An 18938-nucleotide genomic window follows, 5' to 3' on the forward strand; every position below is an offset into this window, starting at 1 on the left:
AGATGGCTGTTTTTCTTTACTCTTCTGAATTAGGTTCACATACTTGCTATCTTATTGGTTGTAAATAATAAATATAAGACCATGACAATTAAAATAGCTATACAAACTTCAAGGAGATGATGCTTTTAAAAGCATGGTGCTGGCTATTCAATTCATTCACTCAACCGTCTTTTTCAAGAACTATTTGTGTGATAAGCACTTTTCTAGGTACCAGGATATATAGGGATGTTCAGCCCCAAATTATCTGAACTCTTCTTACATCACAGTTTTGAATTTCAGTTTAAAAGATCACAATTTGTTGTTTATACAGTTCTGAATCCAAGAAAATTAAAACTCAGAATCAACTATTCTTAATTGCCTAAAATCAGCTTTGTAGGGTAGATACGTATCTTGCAATCTCTCCAAATGTTTGACATACTGATTAGATTTCTTGTTTCCAGATAGAACTTGCTGTCACTTGCAGCCAGCTATCACAAGAATATGTATAATTGGGGAGAGAGTAGTTAATTTTAACCTATAAACAATCTTTCTGAAAGTTTATGATAGTCTATCTAAAAGTGACCAGAATTCACAAACATTTAGGTAGCAATAATATATTGACAACCTACAATAAGCCTGGTACTGCGCTAGACACTAAAGATATAAATGTGATTAAAGTAGCCCTTGTTATTGAGGGCCTACACTCCACTGGGGGATCCTGAGGGGTGCAGGTGTGGGAAAGTATATAATGAGAGAAATTACCATATCTGTTGTGTTATAACACTTTGTGAAAGAAGTACCAAGCCTTTGAGAGAGCCATAGAAAACATAATTAAAAGGATAAGGTGGATCTTGGAAGATGACTTTGAGGGTTACCAGGCAAAGATAGGAAAGAGTGTCTGGCATATTTAAGAAATAATAAGGGAGCTGGAAAACATCACTGAGGGATGTAGAGAGTCAGGTAAAATTTGGTATGGGTTATATTGTGAAAGTCCCAATACACTGTGATTAGGTACCAATAAGGTGCAAACATGGTGCAAGTTTCTATCATGGAGAACTCAAAGGGAAGCAACCAGCGAAAAATTCAAAGGCTTGCTAAGCAGGGTTTTGGTTCAGTTAAATTTTGAAACTAAGCAATTGGGAGAATTTTGAGTAGTTAAGAGCTAGATTTTCATTGTGGACAAAATTAGTAATCAATATGGAATACCAAATCAATATATTGAGGTCACGGAATTTAGATAACATGAAATTATGTCTGATGACAGTTCAAATTTAGTTTAGGCTTATATTTTTATGGAACTCAGAGGCCAGGGTCATAGATCTCTTTTCCACATGGATATAGAAATACCCCAGGATAATGGCAGGAAATAAATAGATTAGGTCAATATCTTTTGTTAATCTGGGGAGTGACCAGGAAAGAATCAGAAGACAGCATGGGGGGAAAGTGGTTTAATCGGATGGGATGTACCTCACAAAATAGAAAGATCTTTGCATAAAGGTGGAAAGCTACCACTCTAGAAGTAGCAGTCCGAAACAAAAAGAATGTGGCCCCTACCTCGGAGTACCAAGAACCAAGGAATGTAGAAAATTAAGCACTTTTTCTTTAAGAAGGTTATAAAATTGGGTGTTCTTTGATTAAGAAGTAGGGTTTAGCTAATGATAAGATTAAGATAACATTCTAGGGAAAGCCTGAAGATATGTGTAAGCTAGTGGGTTCATAGCAGAAAGAGATGTCTAGAGGACAAAATGGAAGGACTTCAAGACTGAATAAGTATGCACGGCCCTGAAAAAAATGGGTTAAGGATAAAAGACTGGGCTGTATAATAAGAGAATACTATTGAGATGAGCAGATCTGATGTTAAGGGTATAGGAGAGAAGAACTTGAACATATTAAGGATCAGGTTTGAAGCAACATCTCTGTCCCAGAAGACCATGAGTATAATAGAGGCAAATAGAAGTGGAACAGAGGAACACAGGAAAATAATTGCATGGTTGAATATTCCATTCGAATTTTGATGACAAATTCTTTTGGTCCAGCTGTTTATGTGTGCCCTCAGAGAGGCCATATAACTATTCAAATTTCATCTCTCCCCATTGATGGACACAGAAGGAAAATGAAATCTCAGCCTATGAGAAAATGACAGACTCCTTATTACAATGTTTTGGCAATAGTAAGCTTTTTCACCCTAACAAAATATGTTATTTGGTTAACGTCATAAAACAAAAGTTCAAGCTGATATTAGTAATTGTAAATTAACTATAAGCTATGGTTCTGGAAATTTCTTCTCTATGGTCACAATCATTATTCCTTGTATGTTGTTACTGCAACATAAAATTTATATTATTTTTACCAGGAGACTTGAGAGAAAGATAAAAGTTAAATCAGGCAGCTCAGCAGTGGCATTACTGACAGTACCAGAATAGCAACCAGATCAAATCCAAGCTCATATCTTCCTGGGTGGGAGGAACTACAACTGTGCCTGAATGACGACAGTGAGACAGTGAAAGTGGTAAAACATTTTTACTTACAGGAAAACTAAGAGGCAGCCGTTGGTTTGAGTTACCCTCTACTGAAGATACCTTCAAAATAAATCTAATTTCAAACTTCTCTCTCTCTCTCTCTGTCTCTCTCTGTCTCTCTCTCTGTCTCTCTCTCTCTCCCTCACACACACACACACACACACACACACACATATTCTGGCTATTGTTGTGCTGTTTTACTGGTTTAATGCTAATCATTATGGCCTTCAATAAATTTCAGACCAGAACATGAAAAATGGAGTTTATCTGCTTAAGGATGTAGTCTGGAAATTGAGACAAATGATACTATTACCAAAAAGTGTGCCATTTAAATTTTTTATTATTGTTTTAACAAAGAAGGGCATTTTTAATGTACCTTTGAACTTCTACCATAGGAAGCACTTACATTCTAGGGGAGTTTTTGATTTTCTAGGAAAATAATTTAACATGGACTTACTTAAATTAGATATTTTAGATGTTTCTAACTACTCTTTTGTTCTGAAATCTTCGTAGTCTCTTAGGTTTTGGAGCAAAACCCACTTAGAGTCAGAGGGTTCCAATTTGCATTTTGTAGAAAGTCACATGTTGTTTGCTATTCGAGTACAACATCATCAAATATCCTTGTCAAAATTTAATATCATTTCCTAAAGGATAAAAAGACTAATAAATCATTTCCTTTTGGTGTAGTAATATGGTTCTACTATACAAATGTGAATAACACAAATTCTTTTTATCTGGGTTCTACACACTTTAAGTACTACCTGAAATGAGTGGAGATGGGGAAAAAATGTGAGGATGTGAAAGGACAATAACAGGTGAGGAGAAATAAAATACTCAATGTTAATAATAGTAATGTATATTGGAACAGAAGGGTGAAGGTCATTTTACTGGGCAGCTGTAGAATACTAAAGGAAGCTGGTCCAATAACAGAGGTTTTGAAAGTCAGGAAAGATTGATCAACAGTGTTTCTGCATCTGGCCTCCTTGATTTCAAACATTTCCAGATTGTTATCCAAGATTGCAACTGGGCAAACTCTGTACTCAAGTTTGCAATTAGGAAAACACAAACACATAGCAAAACACACACACATCAAAAGAAGTCATAAGTTTGAAGTATTCTGAAGTAAGAATGTTAAATGTTGAGTTGTGATATTGTTGTTTGTTTGTTTTTTTAATTTAGTCACTATAACCGTGCCTTGTGCTTTAAAGTTGGAAGTAATGTTGTTAAACTTACCATTAGGAATTATGACACCCCATCAAAGTGGGTCATTCAGAAAAGAATAAAAACTGAGGTCATTCAAAAGGATTTCCTTACTTTCAGAAGTGGCGTAATAATAGTAAATTACAAGTATCAGGGGAATGTACTTTTAGGACTTTTAAACCTTTCACTAGGAAAAAAGAAACGGTGGGGTTTTTCCCCTATTATTAACCGGTGCCAAGTTTGAAAATTGAGGAATATAGGATTTTTTTATTTTCAGTGGAAAATACTTAGATATCTTAAAAACAAATCAAATTAATATATCATGTAGAGTTAACTGAGTTTTTAAGAAAATTACTATTTAAGCTATAACATCTTACACATGCACACACACAAAATAGATAGCTGGGTGTTCCTTTGTTTCATGTTGAATGACCAAGATGTTCTCATTTATGTCCATCTGAATTCACTTTAGATCAACAATATGTATAAAACATGACTACATACAAAAAAAGACAAAAAAATGACTGCAAAGAAATGTAGAAGTTACTACAGCAAGTTACACAGCAAGTTAACAAAATGGAAACATGTAGATCAAAATCAAACATTAGTATGTTTAATTTACTTTCCCTTTCCTTTGAAATTCAGTACGTACAATGAAGTGAGAAGGGCAGGAATAAAAATTAGAATGGAGCGGTTGGAGAAGACTGAACCAGGCAAAGAAGAAAAATGAACAAGATTATGGGTCTTAAACACTGGGATAAGATATGTTAACATGAAATTTTGGTGGTACCACTCTCATAATATTTAAAGAAGAAGAACCATCTGGAAGATGGGGAAACTATTTAGTCATTGTGTTTCTCATTTCTCTAGAGTCTGTAAAACACACTTGAGAATGGAAATGCAAATAACTAGTGTGTTCTTTCAATATGTTTGTGCTAGCATTTTTCAGTATCTTCATCGACATGGGAATACACAGTGATAAAAGTAAAGGAGAATGAGATAGTTTGCATATATCTGGGAATGACTAGGGACTTCGCCTCATGTGCCATCTGTGACTCAAACTATTCTTGCTACCCAGGCAATAGCCAAAGCAGAGAGATTGATTGGTTATGCTATCAGATTGAATGTCAGCGTCCTAGACACAGGACAGAGGCTACGTCTGCGATGAAGAGCAAAACTACATAAATTCAAAATATTTCCACATCTAGAAAATTTTATGTATATAATTTAATTCAGATGTTAAACTAGCCTATTAGGCATCCTCTTCAACAAACTGAAGAATTTAGTGTTACTGTTACATGAGGTCATAATGCTAAGTTTTTATAGGACAGAGCGATTCATTGTGCTGTGGAAATCTTCCCAAAACGGGCAGGCAAAAGGACATATATGGACAATGATGTCACTATTTGCATGCAAAAGATGATGGAGAAAGATTTACAAAAATAACTTATTGTTTTGTGTTCATTGTGATTAAACTTTATATGGCGGAGCATAAAATAGTTTATACCCACCTTTATAAGTCTTGTGGATTTGAAAAATTATATGCCATATAATGAAATCCTTCTGTTTATCTGGAATTTATAAAAGGAAGATCAACTCTAATTACTGTCTGTTCAGGTATTGGTTGTGATTATTATTATTATTACACTGTAAATATTATATATACATGTATTTATAGATATTCATTTTGTGATCATACACTTCTTCCTCAGGCAGCCTTTTGGAAATGCCCCTCAGGCATTTAAAACCCATTCATTTCTCATACCTCTATCCTGTTTCTCCACAGCTCCAGAACAAACACATAGGAGTTTAAATCCAGATGAGTAATTGAGGTTGGTGTGCATAAAAGTCCAACAGGTTTTTTACTACGAGTATAAATGTTTTCAGTTCTTTGCTGTTGAACCTGAGTTTCCTCTGCTTCTGTGTGGCACCTAATACAAGGGAAAAAGTTGGCATCTTTTAGTCGAATTGAGTATAGCTATGTCTCCATGAGCTATTTCTTCAAAATGTGAATAAAGTAAAGAAAATTACTGGAAAATTGAAAGAAGGTGTCCCTGGGAAGTAAATGACATTTACTTTGGGGCATGTTTGTGGATTCAACTCTTTCATATTTGATTCTCTTGTTTATATTTTGGAGGCTGTGGCTTTTATGCTAAAGTATCAGTGACTTACAAATTTAAACATAGCTGGCATTCAAATCACTTGCCAGGATCATCCCCATATAATACAAATGAAGTTGGCATATTTTTCCCTCCCTTTGTCATATTTTTTCATTTTGTCTCATCTTTTCCTTCACCTTGTCTATCTTTCATTTTTTTATATTTCAAAAAGTTATGTTTCCAGATGTTAATATCTTATGGTAAACCATTATGAATAAAAAAGTTTAAACATATTTTCATATTTCTTTCAAAGATCCGCTAGATTGTTTATATTATCTGACTGCTTGGAATTTTAGGCCATATATGTGTTAGGTTATTGAGAGACACAAGGCTGTAATGGTCTTTGCAAAATATTACCCAATTTCCTGTACCCTTTCCCTTAGGAGGAATTTCACATAACGTCTGCAGAGCTAAGGAAAAATCCAAGGCTTTGATATGTCTCCTTGGCCCTGCTTCCTGTTTTATTGCACAACTTCCCTGAATGGTCCCATGATCAAGCCTTCTTTTGTGCCTCTGGTTACCAGACAAGACATGACCATGAAGAGCCAGATAACATTGCTTGCATTTCTAATTTTAGGCACAGATTACGTGCATAGTTAAAATGAGACACTAGTTTTCTGGGTTTAAAGGGCTATTCTACGTGAAGTAACTCTACAACCTTTGACCTGTTTAGTAATGCTTTGGGAAATTACAATTATATACAGGTGCAGGCAATATGGTAAGAAAAACACTGCAGAGGTTTGTTTGCTTTCTGCAATTTCACATTCTGCCAAGGGAGCTATAGATTTTAAGGCAAGTGAGTGTAAGATTTAATAACTTTTCTCCCCTTATTGGTTTTCTTATACCTAAAATATTACCTTTGAATAGCTTTAATCAATTACCCATACATAGACTTTTGAATAAATGTATTTGAATAGCATGTTGATTTATAAATCACTGGGAATGTTAAATTATAATTTTCAATAAGTTCAGTTATTCAACAGTACCTAATATAATAATCTAAAAATCAACTAATGAAGCTAGCTTTATAGGTATAAGTAGGCATGGGAAACATTAAAAAAATGGGAATTACATGAAACAAACTTATGTGGTAAAATACGTGAATAAAAAGTTCTTTTTTAAGCCTTATTTTCTCACTTGTTCTAAATGTTTTGAATAATTAAATTAATTTAGAAGTTTTATTTTATTCCTTTTATCCTTGGTTTCACATTTTATCACCTTATTTCTATTACAAGTGAAGATTCATGAATTTAGAAGATTGATCAATAGCCATATTATTACATTTGCTTTAGACACAATCTCCCTTCAATCAAATATAGACTTTCTTGTAAGGATAGCTAAACAGTTTGTCAGCCTTTGTTAATTTTATACTTAGCTTGATAGTATTTTTATGTCAATTCTAACTCAAAATTATACTTTCAAAACTTAATCACTATTTTTTTCTCAGTTCACCTATATAGAGTAACTATTTTACAACAATTACCAAAATTGCGACATAGGTTTATATAGTATACTACAAAGTATTTTTACTATACAAATATATTTATTTTAAATAATGAAGAATAGTTTCTCTATAAGTAACCTATGTCTTTTAAAAGATACATTTAAGAAATACTTTATGGTATTATATTACCTTTGGGCAGTGATTATTTATACCAAGAAGAAATGTACACGCATGTTGAGATTATTTAAACTCTTCTTTTTTTCCCACTATTCAGGCCCTCAGTTCATCACAAACTAGAATATATAAAACCTTCACAGATTTAGAGCAGAAAATTGGCTAAATTCAAGAGAAACATTTATTCCAAATTTGACCCCAAATGTTGGTGGGTCTATCACATGAAAGAACCCCACTGGTGTTCTGGAACTTCAGAGCAGAATGTCCGTTTAATATTTAATTATTTTTCACAGTCACCCCATGTACCACATTTTAAAATTTATTTTAATTTTAAAAGGATAAAAAATTATTCCATCATCTGATATAAAATATGTGAAGTTGAGATAAATATGTCAACAAAATAGATACATTTTGATTTTCAAATGCATATATTGCTTTTAATGAATTTCTTATAACTTTCATATTAGCCCCAAAACAGATGTCTTATATTTTACTTTAATCAAATCTTTTCTACTCCAAAACAATGTATCCACCGATTTAAGCTTTGAAACTCAGAAACTCAGTATCCATCTATTGCCTTAACATCTATTTTAGAAAAGAACCCCTATGTTAGAGATTTGGTGATAAAAATCTATTGTTTGTGTTATCATTTTTACTAATTGGGATATTGTCTGAGATAGCAATTCAAAAGTCAACTTAAAATTAAAGGATAGTGAATATAATATTAAGGTATAAGGAAATCTTAACTCTCTCCACTTCCACAATAATCCTAGTTTAAACCAGGATCCCTTCCCAAACAGCTGTAGTTAGCTGTATTTCATCTGCTTTCTCTCAGATGTGTCCTGGTGGTCTTGAAAGTAGATAGTGAGGGCTTATCTACCTACCTGTGTGTGTGCTGACTTAAGTATGTTAGATTTTAACATGTGGATGTAGATTCTGCATAACCTCTAAGTAACATACTCGCAGAATTACATTGGCAACTCTCCACGTCTTTCTCATTAGCTAGTAACTACTGGATGCAAAGATTCTATATATCCCAAGGGTTCTGTCTTTACTCTTTTTTATTAGAAGTCTTCCTTTTTTAATGAGTTCATACTTTTTTCTTCTTTTCCTCAGTATACATTAAAGTGCATGGCATGATAGAGGTGCTCAGTAAATATTTTTTGAATGTTAAGATACTTGCCCTTTAAAAAATAGATATAGTCTTATATTTGCTTTTATATTCCTTAACATCTTGACTGCAGTTATAGGGTTATACAGCTACACACACTTAGGTACATTTCCATATCATCATTTTTACTTGATAATTTATTCCAGAATCCACATTTCAAAATACATCGGAAAATAAATGATTAAGTTTAAAAATTTGATAATTAAGGGCTTAAGTTGTAGTTGTTATTTATTCAATCAGTCATTCATTTAACAATGACTAATTCAGTAATTCCAATGTGCCAGATGTTACAAGTGCTGGGAATTGTATAATATTTAAACATATCCAGGCCCCAGTGAAACTCATGGGAGAATAGTGAAAGATACTTGTATACATATATGCATACATACATACAAACATACATAGCATTGTAGTCTCACTGAGGAGGAAGGTACTAGTTCTCTGTGGGAGTTAAGAAAGGCTTTGCACGGGAGGCAATCAGTAACTTGAAGGATTGATAGGAGCTTGCCTGGCAGGAAAGAGGGGGAAGCCATTGTAGGCAGAGGGAAATTGAGCGATACACCTTTAAGAAGTAATAGTTCTCTTCTGAATGTCCCAACATTTTCTATTTGAAAAATTTATTTAAGCCACGTTATTATGGCAAAGAGCTTCAACCACTAGTTGCATCAGCTTATTTGGTCAATTCTGTATGAGTCAGCTGCAGTGTTAGCAACAAGAAAAAGAGGCTATTCTCAGGGCTGAATTATTTGAAGGAGGACCAGTGCTCATGATCAAAAAGACACTGAGGAGACCTGAAAAATAAGAATAACATTGACAGATTTGGTCATATATATTTGCTTCCTAATAGTAAATTCTGGTAATGGTTTGTTTATACATGTTCAGTTTTCTTCAGAGAGGAGTTAAAGAATGCATGACATACCACAGCTGAGTCATTTGTTTTGAAAACACATATGTTTACAGCTTACTTTTCTACCTTCTGCTAAATAATAAAATCGGTCAGTTAATTGGCTATGGCATGATAATATTATTTCTTCTTGATCTAAAACTCTATTATTTCCATAACCATTTAAATATTAATATAAAGAGTCATAATACAATATTGGTGTAAATACTTTGAGTGAATGATGGAAGCTATTTGCTATGAAATATTACTATTTCTTTTGTGTTAAAAATAGATACTTATATAAGATAAATATGATTATGTTATATTAGAGTTCAGAAAGCATCCTTTAACTACTTCTCCAGCCAGAAAGCATTCTCTTGCTGCATTGTGGCCCAGGGAGATTTATATACAGACATCCAAGTACACTATATTGCAAATGGATCAAACTGACTGGCTTAAAACAGAGATCATAAATTGGCATCCCTGTAGCTAAATATGGCTGGCAGATGTGTTTTTTTGTTTTGTTTTTTTGTTTTGTTTTTTTGCCTGAACCATTTATGAACGGGGGGGAAAAAGGCAGGGATTTAACCATTAGAAGATTAGAAGATTAGAAGATTTCAAGCTAAAATTCTGATTTCTTATTCTCTTGCAATAAGGAAAGATCCGATAGCCCTGGGCTTCCTTCCTTTATGGCGACAATTCGGGTGAAGCTGAGTCGAAAAAACGCCCATCTGCCTTTCAGTAGTGGATACCACTTAAGTTTTGCTTAGTTCTTACTGGGCCACCGGACTAACTTATCTCCTTTACTTACTTACTTATTTATTCATTTAGAAATTCTGACACTTTAATACTAAAGTCATAAATGTTGCAAAATATATTCTTTCCCCTTTCAGACCTTTTGAAGATCTCATTGTTAGTGGTATTGAAACTATACGATTATGCCACAATTTAATATCCTAAGATCCTCTTCTAAACTAAAGCAAAAGGGAAAAACCTTCCATAACTTTTAAATTCCATGAAATTGTGTGTACATATGTGCAGGTGTGTTTGTCTATAAACACATTGTACTTTTAGCCTATCTAGATTCCCCCCAAAATGTCAGTTTGTAGCTTTTCGGGCAGCAAAATAGAAGCTATACTGCGGGGATGTTATCCTCGCAGCATCAGAGACTCTTTGTACTGATGAATTTGTTTCCTCGTAGGCTATCTTTACTGCAAAAGCTTTTCAGATAACTACTCTTTTAGGAAAAGGTTTGGATACATTTTTATCTGTATTACTTAAAACAATTCTGTAAACACTGCAGAAGTGCACTGAAATAGTCATTCTAAAAGTAACATGAGAATGGAACCTAGAGCTTTAGGGTGGAAATGGCTTTTTCGCTCTCTGTTTATGGGAGTTGTTTTGATCTTGAGTCTTTTGCCAGAGTAAACACATCTGCAGCTCATATTCCACAGTATCTCAGGGAAGGACAATCTCAAATTTTGTTAAAAAACAGTGCTAATTACATTTTTAACTCCCATGTGTTCCTTTGAGATTTCACAGACACATTTTTAATTTTCAGCAAAATGTTGAAGCTCACTTTAATAAACTAAAGAGGTGCAAAGAATGGACCCTAATAAACATATGAGGAACCAGTATTCTCAAAGCCATTGATACAATTGACATTAATCCTCATAAGTGAAATCATTCTAACTAAACTGGGTTGCTCACACTACACTTATTCCTTCCCTTTGTCTCCAAACAGTACAAACCTACACTAATTCTTTTGTGTGACCATATTATACAAAGGCGGGTGGCAATCAGTGATAGGGTATAAGTAAAATAAGTCTCATTCATTTATTCATTAAGAGAGTAGGCTTATTCTGAGACAAGCCCTATGCTACACACTTGAAATACTAACATGAATGTGACACTGATCTTGTTCTCTAGGAAAAAAATATAATCTAGTGTCACTTCTTATTTTCCTTCCTATTTTAATATCATATTCCCCTTTGAATAAATATGAAGTCTAGAAAATTTAAATTTGTCACATACACATATATAGAGGTTAATTGTAGATGTCAGGCTCTTTTTACACACATCTGCCTTCTCTAGTTGGAAGAAAAATTCATTCCCAGTAGCCGTTTAGGGTATAAATGCAACTCTCTTGAAGGAGGTCAGTGTTCCAGAAAAAGGACTAGAAAGGACATTGCAGTTCATATCTATAAAGATGAGTTAATATTGTACCACATTTTTTTATTATGAAATATTCAAAATACATAAAATGTCCAAAAGATAATATAGCAGACATTTGTGTGAGCAAACATAGTTAATTTTGGTATTTTGGAATCAGAATAGTATTGGTTTGGCTAGTACTCAGGACCCTTGCTAATCAATTGATTTCCCCCAGCAGTGGTGGTTGGGATAAGACTGATGCAGGTGGTGTCAGCCAAGCAGAGAGATACAAGGTTAGGGAACAAGGGTCTGGGGGAATAGTTAGGCTATGTGTTTATCTAAAGGAGGTGAAATCAAATGGTCAATGCAAACCAAGTTACCCTGCAGCGTATCAGTCCAAGTAAATGCCTTGATTTTGGGTCAAGCATGAGCTTGATACCAAAAGGTCAATTTGAAACCAAGATGGTGCGTAAAAGGAGAAGTGAAGCTACATAAGTCCGAACTATCGACTAGGTGGGTGTGACTAAACCATATTGTTAATATTCTCATCAAATGGCACAGACAGGTGTAGAACTTTCCCAGATATTTTTAAATGTTTTTCGTTTTGAGATAAAAAAGTTTGGGGACCTTTAAATATCATTTTCAATGCAACTTTGATCTTGTGGAATAAAAGTTTGGTGTTGTAGTAGGGTTTTGTTTTGTTTAAATCTGGATTTTTGGTGCATATGAATCCTGAAGTATCAAAAGAATAGGAGCATGCTGACATAATAAGATTTGTTTTACAGCTTATTTCCAATTAAGTGAAGGATGGTATTTCTTCCAGAACTCCAAACCACTAGAAAGGAGCCTTGCCATAGTGTACCTGTGATTATTGTTCTTTGCACACAATCTTTTGCAAGTGAACTTGACCATGAATTTTTCTGATTGTTTCTTTTCAGTTCTTGAATAATGAATGATTAGAAATACATCATTCTCCTAATTTAACCTGAAATATGATTTCCCCAACCATAACGAAAGACTCTTATGCTATACTTAAATGCCTAAATGACTGATTGCTATTCATCAGATTTCTGTTTCACTAATTTTAGTGTGCTTATATTGTACCAAATAAGAAACAATCAAAATTAGATCAAATTGAAAATTATATTCAAAATAATAAGCCATTGTGGAAAGGTGATGAAATTACAAGAGAGGTTGCATTGACTTTAGGAAACAAAAGAGCCATTTATTTTATCAGCAAAATGAACTTATTTGGGAATAGTAAAGGAATTGGAATTTGGGACATGCAAACTGTGGCAAACCATAGGAAAGTCCAAGGAAACAAAGGGAAGGCCAGTTTTTATTAGATTTTAGGAGGAAACTGAAGAGTACTGTGGTGGTTCTTCAATGGCTGCAGGTGGGGGGGCAGCTTGCTATAGATGCATCAGAAGGAACTCTCTTCCTAATGAGATTTGTAAGCTTTGGTGAATGATAAGTGCCTGAGAGCCCTCCCTTTGGGCTTCCTGACCCCATTTTAAATGAGGCTTCTTTTATTTTCACTTTTCCCCGTTTTGATCAAGATCTTCCCTTGAAAGCATCTTTGATCAAGAATCAGTTTATCAATTTTAGTGGAATTATATTTTGTCCCTTGATGCCAGGAAGGACCTTTCCTGCATGTCATGTCCCACCTTGGAGGGGAAGTACACAGATTGGAAACCATTGAAGAACTAGGAAAGGTAAGAGGAAGAACTCTCAGGCATTTCCCATCTGAGGTCTATATCTTACCAAGGTCGTAAGCCTTGGAGATTATCTCAAAGCACTGAGCTAGCGTCACCCTATTGGGCATTTTGTTTCTACAAAATTTGATAGGCAACAGGTATAAAGCTTAAAATGATTATATAGAATTAGATGCAGAGCAGACATTCTGCAAGCAAGCATACCAGCCTGAAATGGTCTTTTCTAAAAGCCTGGCAAAGAGGAGTCAGCCCGTTTGTATAATATTTCCCTTGGTTTCAAGGAAACAGAACCTATTTAAATAGGGAGAGGAACAAATGTCATAAGATGGGAACTCATGTGGTCATGGTCAGAGAAAGGGTGAAATAAGTTATGGGAACACCTGGCCATAACAGCCTAAAGAAATTGGTAACACCCACAGGCTTGCGGGTATAATCAACAATGGAACTTGAGATCAAAGAGGTGGATAAGATCAAGGGGTCTCCAACATCATGAACAGATTGGAGTTTCTGGTGACAGATCCAACAGCCAGAAAGGTTTTCCCTTTCTGCAATAGACTCGGCCAAGAAAGAGAGGGAGGAAATAAGGGTGAGAAAAGGTATACAAGTATACAAGCCTGGGAAAGTTGTCTCCTTCAACTGTTGTCTGCTTCAATTCCTGGAAATCCTTATTTTCAGGTTATCAGTTTGTGTGCAGCTCCAGTCAGGGTTTGGTGCTTACTTTAAATGTGGCACATGGATCCAAAAGTCTCTGCCTTGGAGTTTGGCAGCACAAGGAGTGATTAACAGTATCTGATAGGGCCTTTCCAGTGGGGTTGAAGAGAGTCTTTCTGGAGATGTCTTTTCCAATAGATAAAATCTCTGCACTGCAAGGTGTGATGCTTAAGGTCTTCATCTCCCCGGAATGCACTGCAGAAAGAATGTTCTATAAAGTATGGTCATTCTCAACAGAAGCAATAAGGTTTTTGAAATATTGAAGAATATCCCCTTTACCAGCTGTGGATTGAAAGCAGCAGGGGCCAAGTGCATTGGGAATCCTGTGATTATCTCAAAGAGTGAGAGTTTATGGGTTCCAAAAGGGGTAGACCTGAGATTTAGAAGGACTAATGCTTTGGGCCAGAGTATTTGAAGGATCTCTACATATTGCGAGTTGAGTCTTAATGATGCTGTTGGTGCATTTGAATAGCCCTGATGATTGAGGATGGTCAGCACAGTGAAAGTGTTGTAAAACTGACCATACAGGACAGACTTGTCAAAGCACTTGTCCAGGGAAGTGAGTTCCCCAGTGAATATGAATCCCCAGGCCATCCCCAGGGGGATGATTTTTCTAGTAGAATTTTAGTCACAGAAGTAACAGTAGCCAGTCTGCAAGGGAAGGCTTCCGTCTGGTGAGAAAGCATACAGACCATTAATGGGAATTTTAGACTCTCTGGCAGGACTGGATTATTACTTGGCCCAAGCCAGAATTCTTTTTCTGGCTTGGGCCAAGTAATAGAATAGAATAAATAGTATAAATTTCTATTTATTCTTTAATAACTGAACAAACAGTTATTAGATTTAATACCCCTTTGGAACATGACAGAGGTTCTTTGAGAGCAGTGTTTTTTTGTGGAAATATCAGTGACTTGGTTTTCTTTAGCCTCCTTGGAGTCAAGTTTGAATGCACAGGGCCCTTGATTATAGCCAAAGCAGCTGGCAGGAGTATGGTATTAAATAATTACTGGACACAAGGGCCATTTTAAATTTGGTTTCTGCTGGAAGTGAGGAAGTCCCCCTGTTTCCATAGCATTCCAAAGTCATGAACTACTTCAAAGGTATACCTACTGTCTGTATAGATATTTGCAGTTTTGCCATTGGCTAAAATGCAGGCCCAAGTAAGAGCGTGTACAATTCAGCCTTTTGGGCCCATGTAACTGAGGGCAAAGGTGCTGCCTCAGTGCCTTTAAAAGGAGTTACAATAGCATACCAAGCACAATATTTACCATTTTCACCTTTAAAATTGAGGTAATATTATTCTGTATCATTTTACAATTTTCATGTGTACAACATTATACCCTGACTCCTGCATACACTACAGCTTTCTCACCGTCAGAATTCTAGTTTCCATTCATCACCGTACAGTTGACCTCCTTTACCCATGTTGCCTTCCTACCAAAGTCCCCCCTTTCTCTCTGGTAACCACCAATCCATTCTTTGTATCTGTGTTTTTTATTTTGTTTTGCTTGTTTACTTTGTTTTTTTATATCGCACATAAGAGTGAAATCACACAGTTTTTGTCTTTCTCCATCAGAGTTATTACACTTAGCATAATACCCTCAAGATCCATACATATTGTCAAAAATGGCAAGATTCCATCTTTTGTTTTATGGCTAAGTAGTATTCCATTGCATATATATATACCACATCTTCTATAGCCATTCATCTGTGGATGGGTACTTGGATTCTTTTTTTATCTTTTTTTTTACTTTTCAAATTAAAAAAAAAGAGGACTTTATTCACTCTAAAAAAACAATGCACAATAAAGAAAATGAAACTATAGTACACTTCATAGTTCTGCTGTATGTAATGTTTACAGGATCATGAGGTCGTAAACACTGTGTGTGAGCAAGAGTGGTAAGTTGAATCTTCCCTAGCAGGAATTTTCTTTTTTAACATCTTTATTGGAGTATAACTGCTTTACAATGTTGTGTTAGTTGCTGCTGTATAACAAAGTGAATCAGCTATATGCATACGTATATCCCCATATCCCCTCCCTCTAGGTGGTCACAAAGCACCGAGCTGATCTCCCTGTGCTATGCGGTTGCTTCCCACTAGTTATCAATTTTACGTTTGGTAGTGTATATATGTCCATGCCATTCTCTCACTTTGTCCCAGCTTACGCTTCTCCCTCCCCATGTCCTCAAGTCCATTCTCTACGTTGGTGTCTTTGTTCCTGTCCTGCCCCTAGGTTCTTCAGAACCATTTTTTTTTTTTTTAGATTCCATAAATATGTATTAGCATACAGTATTTCTTTTTCTCTTTCTGACTTACTTCACTCTGTATGACAGACTCTAGGTCCATCCACCTCACTCCAAATAACTCAATTTCATTACTTTTTATGACTGAGTAATATTCCATTGTATATATGTGCCACATCTTCTTTATCCATTCATCTGTTGATGGACACTTAGGTTGCTTCCATGTCCTGGCTATTATAAATAGTGCTGCAATGAGCAGGGTGGTACGTGACTCTTTTTGAATTATGGTTTTCTCTGGGTATATGCCCAGTAGTGGGATTGCTGGGTCATATGGTAGTTCTATTTTTAGTTTTTTAAGGAACCTCCATACTGTTCTCCATAGTGACTGTATCAATTTACATTCCCACCAACAGTGCAAGAGGGTTCCCTTTTCTCCACACCCTCCCCAGCATTTATTGTTTGTAGAATTTTTGATGATAGCCATTCTGACCGGTGTGAGGTGATATCGAATTGTAGTTTTGATTTGCATTTCTCTAATGATTAGTGATGTTGAGCATCCTTTCATGTGTTTATTGGCAATCTGTATATCTTCTTTGGAGAAATGTCTATTTAGGTCTTCTGCCTATTTTTGGATTGGGTTGTTTGGTGTTTGATATTGAGCTGCATGAGCTGCTTGTATATTTTGGAGAACAATCCTTTGTCAGTTGCTTCGTTTGCAAATATCTGGCTAATGGTTAATCAATTTTATTTATCTTCTCAAAGAACCAGCCTTTAGTTTTATTGATCTTTGCTATCATTTCCTTCATTTATTTTTCATTTATTTCTGATCTGATCTTTATGATTTCTTTCCTTCTGCTAACCTTAGGGGTTTTGTGTTCTTCTTTCTCTAACTGCTTTAGGTGTAAGGTTAGGTTGTTTACTTGAGATGTTTCTTGTTTCTTGAGGATGGATTGTATTGCTATAAACTTCCCTCTTAGAACTGCTTTTGCTGCATTCCATAGGTTTTGGGTCATCGTGTTTTCATCATCATTTGTTTCTAGGTATTTTTTGATTTCCTCTTTGATTTCTTCAATGATCTCTTGGTTATTTAGTAGTGTATTATTTAGCCTCCATGTGTTTGTATTGTTTACAGATTTTTTTCCTGTAATTGATATCTAGTTTCATACCATTGTGGTCGGAAAAGATACTTGATACGATTTCAATTTTCTTAAATTTACCAAGGCTTGATTTGTGACCCAAGATATGATCTATCCTGGAGATTGTTCCATGAGCACTTGAGAAGAAAGTGTATTCTGTTGTTTTTGGATGGAATGTCCTAAAAATATCAATTAAGTCCATCTTGTTTAATGTGTCATTTAAAGCTTGTGTTTCCTTATTTATTTTCATTTTGGATGATCTGTCTATTGGTGAAAGTGGGGTGTTAAAGTCCCCTAATATGATTGTGTTACTGTCAATTTCCACTGTTATAGCTGTTAACATTTACCTTATGTATTGAGGTGCTCCTATGTTGGGTGCATAAATATTTACAATTGTTATATTTTCTTCTTGGATCGATCCCTTGATTATTATGTAGTGTCCCTCTTTGTCTCTTGTAATAGTCTTTATTTTAAAGTCTCTTTTGTCTGATATGAGAATTGCTACTCCAGCTTTCTTTTGATTTCCATTTGCATGGACTATCTTTTTCCATCCCCTCACTTTCAGTCTGTATGTGTTCCTAGGTCTCAAGTGGGTCTCTTGTAGACAGCATATATATGGGTCTTGTTTTTGTATCCATTCAGCCAGTCTATGTCTTTTGGTTGGAGCATTTAATCCATTTACATTTAAGGTAGTTATCAATATGTATGTTCCTATTACCATTTTCTTAATTCTTTTGGGTTCGTTATTGTAGGTCTTTTCCTTCTCTTTTGTTTCCTGCCTAGAGAAGTTCCTTTAGCATTTGTTGTAAAGCTGGTTTGGTGGTGCTGAATTCTCTTAGCTTTTGCTTGTCTGTAAAGGTTTTAATTTCTTTCTCAAATCTGAATGAGATCGTTGCTGGGTAGAGTAGTCTTGGTTGTAGGTTTTTCCCTTTCATCACTTTAAATATGTCTTGCCACTCCCTTCTGGCTTGCAGAGTTTCTGCTGAAAGATCAGCTGTTAACCTTGTGGGGATTCCCTTGTATGTTATTTGTTGTTTCCCCTTGCTGCTTTTAATATTTTTTCTTTGTATTTAATTTTTGGTAGTTTGATTAATATGTGTCTTGGTGTGTTTCTCCTTGGATTTATCCTGTATGGGACTCTCTGCCCTTCCTGGACTTGATTGACTATTTCCTTTCCCATATTAGGGAAGTTTTCAACTCTAATCTCTTCAAATATTTTCTCAGTCCCTTTCTTTTTCTCTTCTTCTAGGACCCCTATTATTCGAATGTTGGTGTGTTTAATGTTGTCTCAGAGGTCTCTGAGACTGTCCTCAATTCTTTTCATTCTTTTTTCTTTCTTCTGCTCTGTGGTAGTTATTTCCACTGTTTTATTTTCCAAGTCACTTACCCATTCTTCTGCCTCAGTTATTCTGCTATTGATTCCTTCCAGAGAATTTTTAATTTCATTTAT

Source organism: Balaenoptera acutorostrata, chromosome 4 (genome assembly GCF_949987535.1).
Source record: "Balaenoptera acutorostrata chromosome 4, mBalAcu1.1, whole genome shotgun sequence".
NCBI classification, from domain to species: Eukaryota; Metazoa; Chordata; class Mammalia; order Artiodactyla; family Balaenopteridae; genus Balaenoptera; species Balaenoptera acutorostrata.